The sequence below is a fragment of the Mustela nigripes genome, chromosome 2 (genome assembly GCF_022355385.1).
Source record: "Mustela nigripes isolate SB6536 chromosome 2, MUSNIG.SB6536, whole genome shotgun sequence".
In the NCBI taxonomy this organism is placed as follows: Eukaryota; Metazoa; Chordata; class Mammalia; order Carnivora; family Mustelidae; genus Mustela; species Mustela nigripes.
In genome coordinates, this window is record NC_081558.1 from 185,328,102 (window position 1) to 185,338,479 (window position 10,378).

Below are 10,378 nucleotides of genomic sequence, written 5' to 3' on the forward strand. Positions count from 1 at the left end.
GACAGTATTTCCAAGTTTATTGACCTTGTGCGTCGGGCCTGCTTTGCCCACCCATTTTACTTTGAACTTAGGCCAATATGGCTTTTACTTTTTTTCTTTTTTTTTTTTAAAGATTTTATCTCTCTGTTTATTTAGAGAGAGTACACACATGCAAGTGGGGGGAGGGGCAGTGAAAGAGAAAGAGAGAGAGAGAGAGAATCTCAAGCAGTGTCTCGCTGAGCTCAGAACCCAGTGCTCAGGGGCTTGGTCTCAGGACTCTGAGATCAGGACTGAAGTCAAATTAAGAGTCAGATACTTAACTGATTAAGCCACCCAGGTGCCCCTGGCTTTTCCTTTCATTCATTAACTGTGATTTCACATTTCCCTCATCATCTTCCTTCATTTCTTCCTAATCTCATTACCTATATTCAGTAAGTTGTCTGTCACTATGGATTTGCAGTTCTCACATCATCACCTGCCCTTCCATCTGTGTTGGCCATTACCTTGGTTCTGGGGATCATCAAAGCTAAGACTTAGGTTGGTCAATAGTCTTCATCTGTTTTTCATCATTACATTATGTGTACTGGGCTTTGTCTTTCTTTGGAGTATCTTTCTTTGGCAATTTTTTTTTTTTTATTACTGATGAGAGTTCCCAAATAAACTCAATACTAATAATACTAGAAAGCCTAAATGAGTGGTAGAGACTGGGTGAGATCATTCAAGCATGAAGGGACTCAACTCCCTATACAAGGCTCACTGGTGTAAAGTTTCTTGTTTTCTTCTTTCCTTTTTCTTTTTTTTCTTTTTTTTTTAGTAAGTGGAAAAAGCTCTCATGATTATGTAAGTTAATGGTAAAATTGATGATAAAATAAGGGTAGAAATGGTATATAAATGCTCTCAGGAGAAATTTACTTTTCGATGTAAGACTTCTATAAATACTCTATAAGATTTATAGTAGCAATGGTCTATCTAGTTACAGAGTACTGAGTTTTAGAAACAGTCAGTTCTCTCTTTCTCAATGTTAATGTTGGAAACTCTGAAATCACTGTACAAAGAGGCTTCAGATAGAAAATAATTTTGTTTCTGGAGCAATTGCATGGGAGTAAATGGCACAATACTAATAATTTTGATAGTGATACTAGGTGTGAGAACTATGTATTGCCTGATTATTAAGTTAATTCACAAACCATGTAAGTTACCTGCAAATAAAAATCTTACATCTTTGTAGACTGTAATTACTGGAAACTTTTTTTCAATTTACGAATGCTACTTTTGAATCCAGCTGGTCTCATTTGCAGTATGTTTTGTGGAAGTTGTAGAACAGTACTGGGAAGGTGCCAAAGGTTATTTTACTGACAGCTATCAGTAAGATATGTTAGCCTGGGGATGTCATTTTTCTTTCAAGAATAGGGTAAAGCTAATCAGATACCCAAGTCCATTATCTGATGAGAAGTAAACAAGTGACAATATCATAGCTGTCAAAATGAAGTATAGTCTTGTGAGAGGGTTGTCTAGGAAAATGAAGAAAAGTGAATACAAAAAAAAATCTCTGAAATGAAAAGAACTAGACTTTTTCTTTGGACATAACAGTGGGTCATATTTTGGGACATAATTATAGGAGGAACAATCTGGGAGTTGAAATATAGGAGTTAGAAAAATCAACTGCTAAGTTACTATGCCATTCTAAAATGGAAGTTGCAAATACAATTGAAATATTCATATTGGTCAAATAAGTAATAGGGCTGAAACTTTGATTATCTTAATTTACAATATACTTGTTTCCTTGATCTTGAATTTTAAAATTTAAACTATATTTAAAACAGAATATATGCCATCTTTATTAGGGAGTAGGCCAGGCTGCTGTGAAAATATTTTAAAATGCAAGAACTTAGCAAGATAGGAATTTATTTCTCAAGGACCAGTTCCAAAGAATAGATAAAAAGCAGATAGATGGGCTCCATTGTACTTAGTTTAGCTTCCCAATGCACTGTCACCCAGGTGCTTTCCTCATTTGCATGACCAAAACTGGCTGTAGTCCATCCCACAGCCTGTTGGAAAAGAGAAATATCAGGACACAAAATGAGCAATTTTGTTATAAGGAAATACCCAGGCAATTGCACGCCTGTTTTCTGCTCTTTTCATTGCACAAATGTAGCCACATGACCGCACTTTGTTGCAAGAGAGGCTGGGAAATGTAGTCCTAACCAGCTTCCTTTAAACCTTAATAGAACTAGGCAAAAGAGGAGGAAGGTGGGGGGGGAGTAACTACTGGTGAATAATAATTAGTGTTTTTGTTTTTGTTTTTTTGGCTGTATATATATGTGATTAAAATTAAATATGATTTTAAATTGGAAGAAATAAATTCTCCATTCCTAGTCCTACTGCTAATTTTTTTTAAAAAAAGATCTGTTTATTTATTATTTTAGAAAGAGAGAGAGAATACGAGAGGGGAAGGACAGTGGGAGAGAGAGAATCCCCAGCAAGTTCCATGCCCCACTCAGGACTTGATCCCATGACCCTGAGATCATGACCCGAGCCAAAACCAGGAGTCAGATGCTTAACCCCCTGAGCCACCCAGGTGCCCCAGTTCTACTGCTATTTTTTAGTGTGTACTTTTCAGATACTTTTATACTAAAGGGGTTCAGAACATACCCACCCCGCAATATGCCCTCTGGCATATTGATTATTTTGAGGTGAAGGCACCTGACAAATAGCAGTTATAGGAAGGGCTCTCTAACCTCACTTAAAAGCAGGTTATGAACTTTCCCATGAGAAGGGTGCCTCGTTTGTACCAGGAGGAGAACATTTTTACCACCAGGGATTGAGAGTGACCGCAAAATGAAGGTGTTCAAACAAACCTATTGAAATAACCCTTGAATTCCATTAGCTTCCCCCATATATTTCCTTACGACTATACCATAATTTACTGCCCCTGGTTGAAGCCACTATGTCTTGTCACTTTCTCATGATTTATTTTTTGTTTCCAAGGCATATTAATTTTGGGGGGCCTAATGGTTCTTTTAGGTCTATGTTTTCCTTTTGAAGACTCTCATGTGCACATAAAAATATTAAGTAAGTTGTATATGTTTTCTCCTATTAGTCTGTCTTAGGTCAGTTTAATTTTTAAGCCCAGCTTTATAGAACCTAAGAAGGTAGAATTTTTTTTTCTCTACAATATTCATGGAAAAAGATACAGATTATAGCATTCCCCCAACCCCCTTTTGAAGTATAGTTTACACATAGTTATACATTTTGTTACTTAATGCATCTTTGAAATATTTCCATATTAGCACATGCATATGTTCTTTTTCTTTCATTGCTATACAGTGTCCAGTTGTATGAATGAACTATGACTTTGAACTACTTTTGGATATTTTGATATCATCAAGGTATTTTTCTTCTTCTTTCTCTTTCATGACCATTCTACAATGAACTTTACTCGATATAGTGGATCTTTATTGAATATAATATATATTTCATAAAATATACCCATTCTAAGCATACAGTTTGATGAGTTTTAGTAATACATACAGTCATGAAAAGATGATGACAATCTAAATTTAGAGTACTTGTTTCATCTCTAAAAAGGTCCTTTGTGCCTCTTTGCAGTTGGTCTCTGCTTCCACCCAGCTCAGAGCAACTACTTTCCTGCTTTCTGCTGCTGGAGATTTGACTTTTCGAGAAGGCTCACGTGAATAGAATCATGTTGCGTAATTATTGTTTTTTTTTCTGGCTTTTTTCATTTAGTATTATTACGTAAAAAAATTTATTTTTAAATAATTTTAGATTTCCAGAAAAGTTACAAAACAGTATAGAATTTACATAGTTTTCTTTTCTGTTAACAGCTTACACCCTATAGTCCAGTTATCAAAACCATAAAATCACGGGACGCCTGGGTGGCACAGTTGGTTGAGCAGCTGCCTTCGGCTCGGGTCATGATCCCAGCGTCCTGGGATCGAGTCCCACATCGGGCTCCTTGCGGGGAGCCTGCTTCTCCCTCTGCCTCTGCCTGCCATTCTGTCTGCCTGTGCTTGCTCTCTCCCCCTCTATCTCTCTGATAAATAAATAAAATCTTTAAAACAAACAAACAAACAAAAAAACCCCATAAAATCATTAGCACAGCAATGTTTTAATTTCACATGTATTGTAGAAAGAACCAAACCTAAGTCACCACTCTGATGTATTTGTCAGTAATTATAGTGTATGATCTTACAGAGATTATTTATTAAATTATTTATTAGATTGTTTCATAAATTGTTCTAATAGTAGAATAATAAGTAGAACACTAATTTATTGATTCAACTTGCTATTTTTTTCTGCCAATATCATACTTGGTCTTGAAACATAATATACGTAATTTTTGAAGGGGTTGAAGAGGTTCTCAGCTAATAGCAGTACTCATTTTGACTGAAAAGGATGAGTTAATTCCAGAGTCTTCCAGTCTAGCTCAGCAGTATATAACAATCTATTCTCCTGAGAAAAACTTTGCAGTTAGGGAAGAAACAGAATAAACTTCCCAGATGACTCAGATACCTAGATACCGTGTAGGTATACCTTTGGTTACTGATCTATAGGTTGGCAAATCAGGCTGGCTGGTGTACTAATCAGCATAATTATTTTGAAATTAGTTCATGCTGTTTTGTGTATTATTACTTCCTTTTTATAGTTAATTGTATTTTATTATATGGATATACCATATTTTTTTAATATAATAGGTAATAAAGAACAAAAATTATCTAAAATCTTTTTATCAAGGAATAACAATCACTAACATTTTCAAGTATAACCTTGAGATAGTTTTCTGTGTTTACATACCGACTTATGAATTACCTTTCCCCCTGAACAAAAACATATATACAGCTTTTGTAACTTGCTTATTCACTCAGTAATCTTTCATGAGCATTTTCCTATTTAAATAAGTTTAGGCCTTTCTTATATTTTAAATATTTAACAGGTCCTATATAATTATTATCTATTAATTATTATTTTAAAAAATGTCATGATTAAGATCTTTGTAAATGTAATATTACAATGCTTCCAGAGAATTGCCTTAACGTTAATTATTGATTCATTTTTATAGCTGTGTCCGCTAGGCTGTATTTGGTATTGAAAAACAGAAGTCTTATTATTGGCTACTGGGAATCATACTGATCTATCACTATCATTTGCCTATTTTTATTAATAGCTATTAGTAGCTATTAATGTACATGAAGAAGAAACAAAAGGTGTTCACTCATGTACACAAGTACAAAAGCTCACACCCATATCCACCCACCTGAAAAACCTTTATCACTAATTGAAATTCAGTTCTTTTATTTTTCCCATTTTAAGAAAATACATTCAGGCTCTTTAAGTCTACTCCTGGTTAAGCATAGCTAATGGAACAGTACATGAGCGAAGCCTGGGACAAGTCCCTTGGGCAAGAAGCTGCAGATATGTGGAACACCAAGAAACTAAGTCACTTCTCAGTCAGGGGCAATTACACTGACACCTAAGAAAAATAGCATTAGAGTCGCTTGACAGTTGGAATCGAGTAAAGGATTATCAAAAATGCTGTATGCCAGGTTCATGCCTAAGGCAGGTGACCTGGTTGACAAGCTTGCCCAAGCTAACTATATTAATGCTTCAGATCAGTGTTAAGAGGAACTAGCAGCAGTTCTCCTTAACTAATCAAGTTAAAATTGTTGACAGATTTCATGTCTGCTTTTCAGTTGCATAACTATTCATCAGTAAGGTGGAGAGAAGTGGAGAGAAAAATTCATACAAATTGATTAGAATATGTGCATCTTTTTTCTCTTGGCACTGTAGGAATATGGGAGCTTGCTTGCTTTAATTTTCTGGTTTGTTTCTCTAGTAAGTCAGATTTTCCTACAACAGCTAATCTTTTTTTGTTTAAAAAGAAAAATAAAACTGCATGATGTATCTGTCAGTTCTGAGGTTTGTGCTATGCAAGTTGTAAGCTTCAAATCTGGGTCACATGTATTTTCTGTTAGGAAAGCATAGGGTTCAGAATTTGGAGAGTCAAATACTATTAAAATGTGCTCAATATGAATATAAATTCTTAACCAATAGTTAAGCCTTGGGGTTTAAAATTGTGACTATCAATTAAATGCATGTTTGACATTGATTAGCCACCTTCTTTTTTCTCTGTGGCAAAGTATTTCAATCACATTTGTTCCTGAGAGTAATTGGATTTTTGAATAATCTACAAATTGCCTTACAAGCTGGTTTTCGAACCCCTAAAATCATGCACATGTCTGTACATGATTTTGCAGTATTAGGATTTGTCCTTACCTCCTGATTTCTTAGGGAAATAATAACTCTTGTGGAAAGTAAAAAAATGATATTCTTGTTAATGTTTCACATATTCAAAATAAATGAAGTTAAATTAACTTAAATCACCCTAAAATTTTTAGTTTAGAATAAAGATCTTCTCATTGGGTCAGTTCATATAGAAATAAGATTAGAAGTAGCTTGCATGATATTTTCTATTAGCAAGTGTGTCACATTTCTCTTTGGAAAAGATTTGGATTGGCTTTTATGAAAAACATAAAAACCTGCTTAAGTTTAATACCTGATTCTTACTTTTTCTCTATCTCAATACTGAAGATAAATTTGTGTGTGAATAATGACCTCTTTCTCCAAAGATGAGAAACAACTATATCTACCATCCAGTTGCTTCTACAGACTTTTTAGTCAGGTACTATACACTCAAAAAACAAGATCTGACTTTGCTGCCCCCATTATACAGGGAGTAGTCTTGCCATTTTCCTTTTATCCACTAGGTGACATAATAGATGCAGCTTTTCAATGTCTGTGAAGGTGCAGGTGCCTGTGTAACATGTTTTTCAATGTTTAATCCTCTTAGTTATGTTTGTTAACTGACAGACTAAGTGTAAGTATGCTGATAGAACAGGGTTTGTTCATGACTGCTCACTTAAGTATTTATGCGTTGCATCTTGGAAGTTATATGGAAACCCAATGATTGATCAAGAAAATACTAGTTTTCAGTTTGCTCTACGGTTTAACAGCTAGTCACATGAGAAAAATAAAACCACAACTGATGTGGACTTAAAGTTTTGAGCTGAAAACCTGTTTTGCCAAATTTGGGTGGAATGTAAAGGGAAGATAGGTAAAGGCCAGCAAATGTTACCACAGATTCTGTTAGTGTTTCCTTGGAAATGGAAGTAAAAGCACTCTTAATCTCTTGCTACCCCTAAAGCCCATTCTTAAAGATCAATGCAGTGTGATTGTGAAACACTTACTACTTTTTAGTATCACCTCTTAGTTTGTTCATAGCGCAATACAGTTACGGTTCAAAGCAATCTTAAATCGTTGTGTTTTGAAATAACTGGAAAATGCCTGAGTCTGCCTTATCCCTGCTAATTAAATGGAAGTCCTCATGTGAGAAACAGCAAAAGAAAGGTAAAGGAACACTCCTCCAACACATTTTCTCCATTTTCTGATAGTCTTTATATGAAACTCCCTTTTAGAATACGGTCAGGTCAAAGTTCTCATGTATTTCATATGCCAGTCAATTTGCTTTTGAGTTTGATTCTGAATGACCACAAAATAGAGCAATATAAACCTCTTTTTTGGAGGGAAGTGTCAGTTTGGCATGCATATCTACTTAATTTTTATGGTTCAGAGCTAAATATCCATGAAACCTCTGTCTATATATAGTGTTTCATCTTCATGCTGTTCAAGGAATGCATTTTTATTTCCACCTGTTTTTGAACCTTGTATAATCTGTGATGTATTACATTAATTACAAGGTGGTAGCACATTTTAATTAGACTTGACACTATGGTTTCTGGTAGTTATTAAATGTTATGATAATTATGGATAAAAAGTTGTTGCACATAAAGCAGAATCCTAAATAATAATAACAGCTAACATATATTAAAGGCTTAACTTGTATTAGGTATAGTACAGATGTCTGAGAATATTCTCTTTAGCCATTCCCTGAAGTGTAATTCAGTGTGACTGTCATACTTTCCTTATTCATTTTCATAATTTTAAATATGATTTCCAGATGTGTGCCTCCAACCTGGAGTTCTCTCCTGAACTCCAAATTTCTGTACTCATCTCCATATTAGATGTCCTAGATGTTTATTTAGCACCTTAAAACTATATACCCATAATAGGGCTCTTCTCTTTTCTCCAAAACCAGTTCTTCCCCTGATTCTCCATCTCCATTATCGGCAACTCCATTCTTTCTGGGGCTCAGGCCAATAATCTCAAGGATACCCTTGATTCTTCTTTTTCTCTCATACCCAAATCCAATAACCAGTAAATCCCACTGACTACTTTCCAAATCCAACAACTCTTTACCATCCTCACTGCTACAGTGGTAGTGGAATGCCAGCAATGTCTCATGCTCATCTCTCATCCAGCTAATTGTGACAGCGTCCTAATTTGTCTCTCTTGCCTCTCCTCTATTAAAATGTGTCACATTATGTTAAATCTGTCCATTCAAAATGCTTCATTGGTTTCTCTTCACAGATTAAAAGTCAAAATCCCTTGAACGGTTTACAGCATTCTAAACCACTTAGTTTACGTTCTGCAACCCATGTCTTTATCTCTCTCTCCTCTTTCCCTACTATGATTTTTCTTGATTGCTCTGTCTAGTCAAGCTGGCTTAGCTTGAGAACACCTGCTTTGCAGTAGTTGAATGAATGATCTATTTTATTTTGCCAGTGAAGAGACTTAAAAATTGTATCAACAATTTTCAAATCTTTGAAATGATTTTCTCATAACTATTATCAATTAAGAGAGCCTGTTTATTTGCCTATGATTCAATTAGAGATTGGAGCATGTTGGAGGTGGGATTTAGCCATTCTATTGTGTTCCTTCTATAATGTTGAAAGCCTAAGGCAAGATTTGTAGTTAAAAAGAATTGAACTTTCCTCTGTCTTGGCTGCCTATCACTCTATAAGGAAGAGATACATGCAGAGCAGATAGATACTGATGTGCAAGGGATGTTCTCGTATGGAAAATACATTTTAATCTTTACACTGTATATCGTGGATGATGATGAGAGATGTGAGCACGGGATGGCAGATACAGGAATAGTCGAGTTGATGGAATGGAGAGAAGAGGCCATCTAAGAGAGCAGATGTGGATTACCTAATTCACTTTTCACCTCTTGCTAGAAGTACTATGAAATAAAATTAACTTTCTTCCTTGATGTGAGGGAGATCTTTAGCTAGCAGTCATACAAAGAAGGACATTGGATTGTCATTTGGTTTTGTGCGTGTGTGTACATGTGCATGTGTGCTTAAGAAAACTGATATTTTTGTGTTTATTATATTCTTTACTCATTATAATTAAGTTCCTTATTCTTTTTCTGTATTTCTTTTTTAATATACACATTTATTTACTTTTCAGTAAGTTTAAATCCTTGATGAGTACAGCATCACATGGATCCTCTGGCCAGTGGTTTTAGCAGGAAAATTGCTTCAGTATTTGGCAAGAACCATGCCACTATTTCCACGAGAGTGAGTTACTGTTCCTCAAAGTACTCTGGTTTTCTTTGGTTTGCCTCCAGGAGTCACTGTGTTGTTCTTTGCTTTGTATACATAAGCATATCTCTTGCCTAGATAGAATTCAGTTTCATCTCAAGCATAAACACCTTCAATTTTAAGAGCTATGTGCTCCCTCTGGTTCCAGAGACCCTGCTTGTAGCCAGCATATGTGGCCTTGGACCACAGTCTTCTAGACATATTTGTCTTGTTCCCAGCAGGTCTTGATAGGCTCCAAGATGGAGGAAAGAGAAGCAGCGATTTTCTATATTTCTTTGAAATATATTTATTTAGTGGTGACATATATCTAAGTGGTAAATTAAAAAAACTTAGAATTAATTTTGATTTTCCTATGAAATAAATAAAACTGATATAGCTAAAAAGCTTAAAGGGAAGAAATAAAGCTTTACTCTTTGGGGGGAATTTAAAGTAATTTTATATTTTTAATGCATTTAATACTATAAACTATAAACTATGAAAACATTTATTTAAATTCATGCCTTAATTAACAGAGTATGTTTTCTGAAAATGTTCAACTTTTTGTTTTCCCTTCTGATGGCTAGCTTAGTTTTACTATATTCAAAGCCCTCTACCATACCCATATTACAGAGTGGGCAGAAAAAAGGATTTACTTAAACAGTGATGAGGAGATATAAGCTAATAATGAAAGGAGTTATGTCTTATTTCTCATTTCTACAATACTCCACTGAACATTGCTCTAGGGTAGATATGTAGATAGAAGAATATCTGTATTCATTGTGATTATTATAACCACTGTATTTAGTGTATATTTATTTTGGAATCTGCACACACATATATATACACACATATACATATATCTATTTTGTATATAGAATATGTTTTCATGTTTAATC

The 10,378-nt window shown here is 34.8% G+C and overlaps 1 pseudogene; it reads right to left on the bottom strand.

Moving 5' to 3' along the window:
- Positions 1-9,374: 9,374 nt before the first annotated feature.
- LOC132010259 (large ribosomal subunit protein eL33-like) lies at positions 9,375-9,704 on the bottom strand (annotated as a pseudogene).
- Positions 9,705-10,378: the final 674 nt, after the last annotated feature.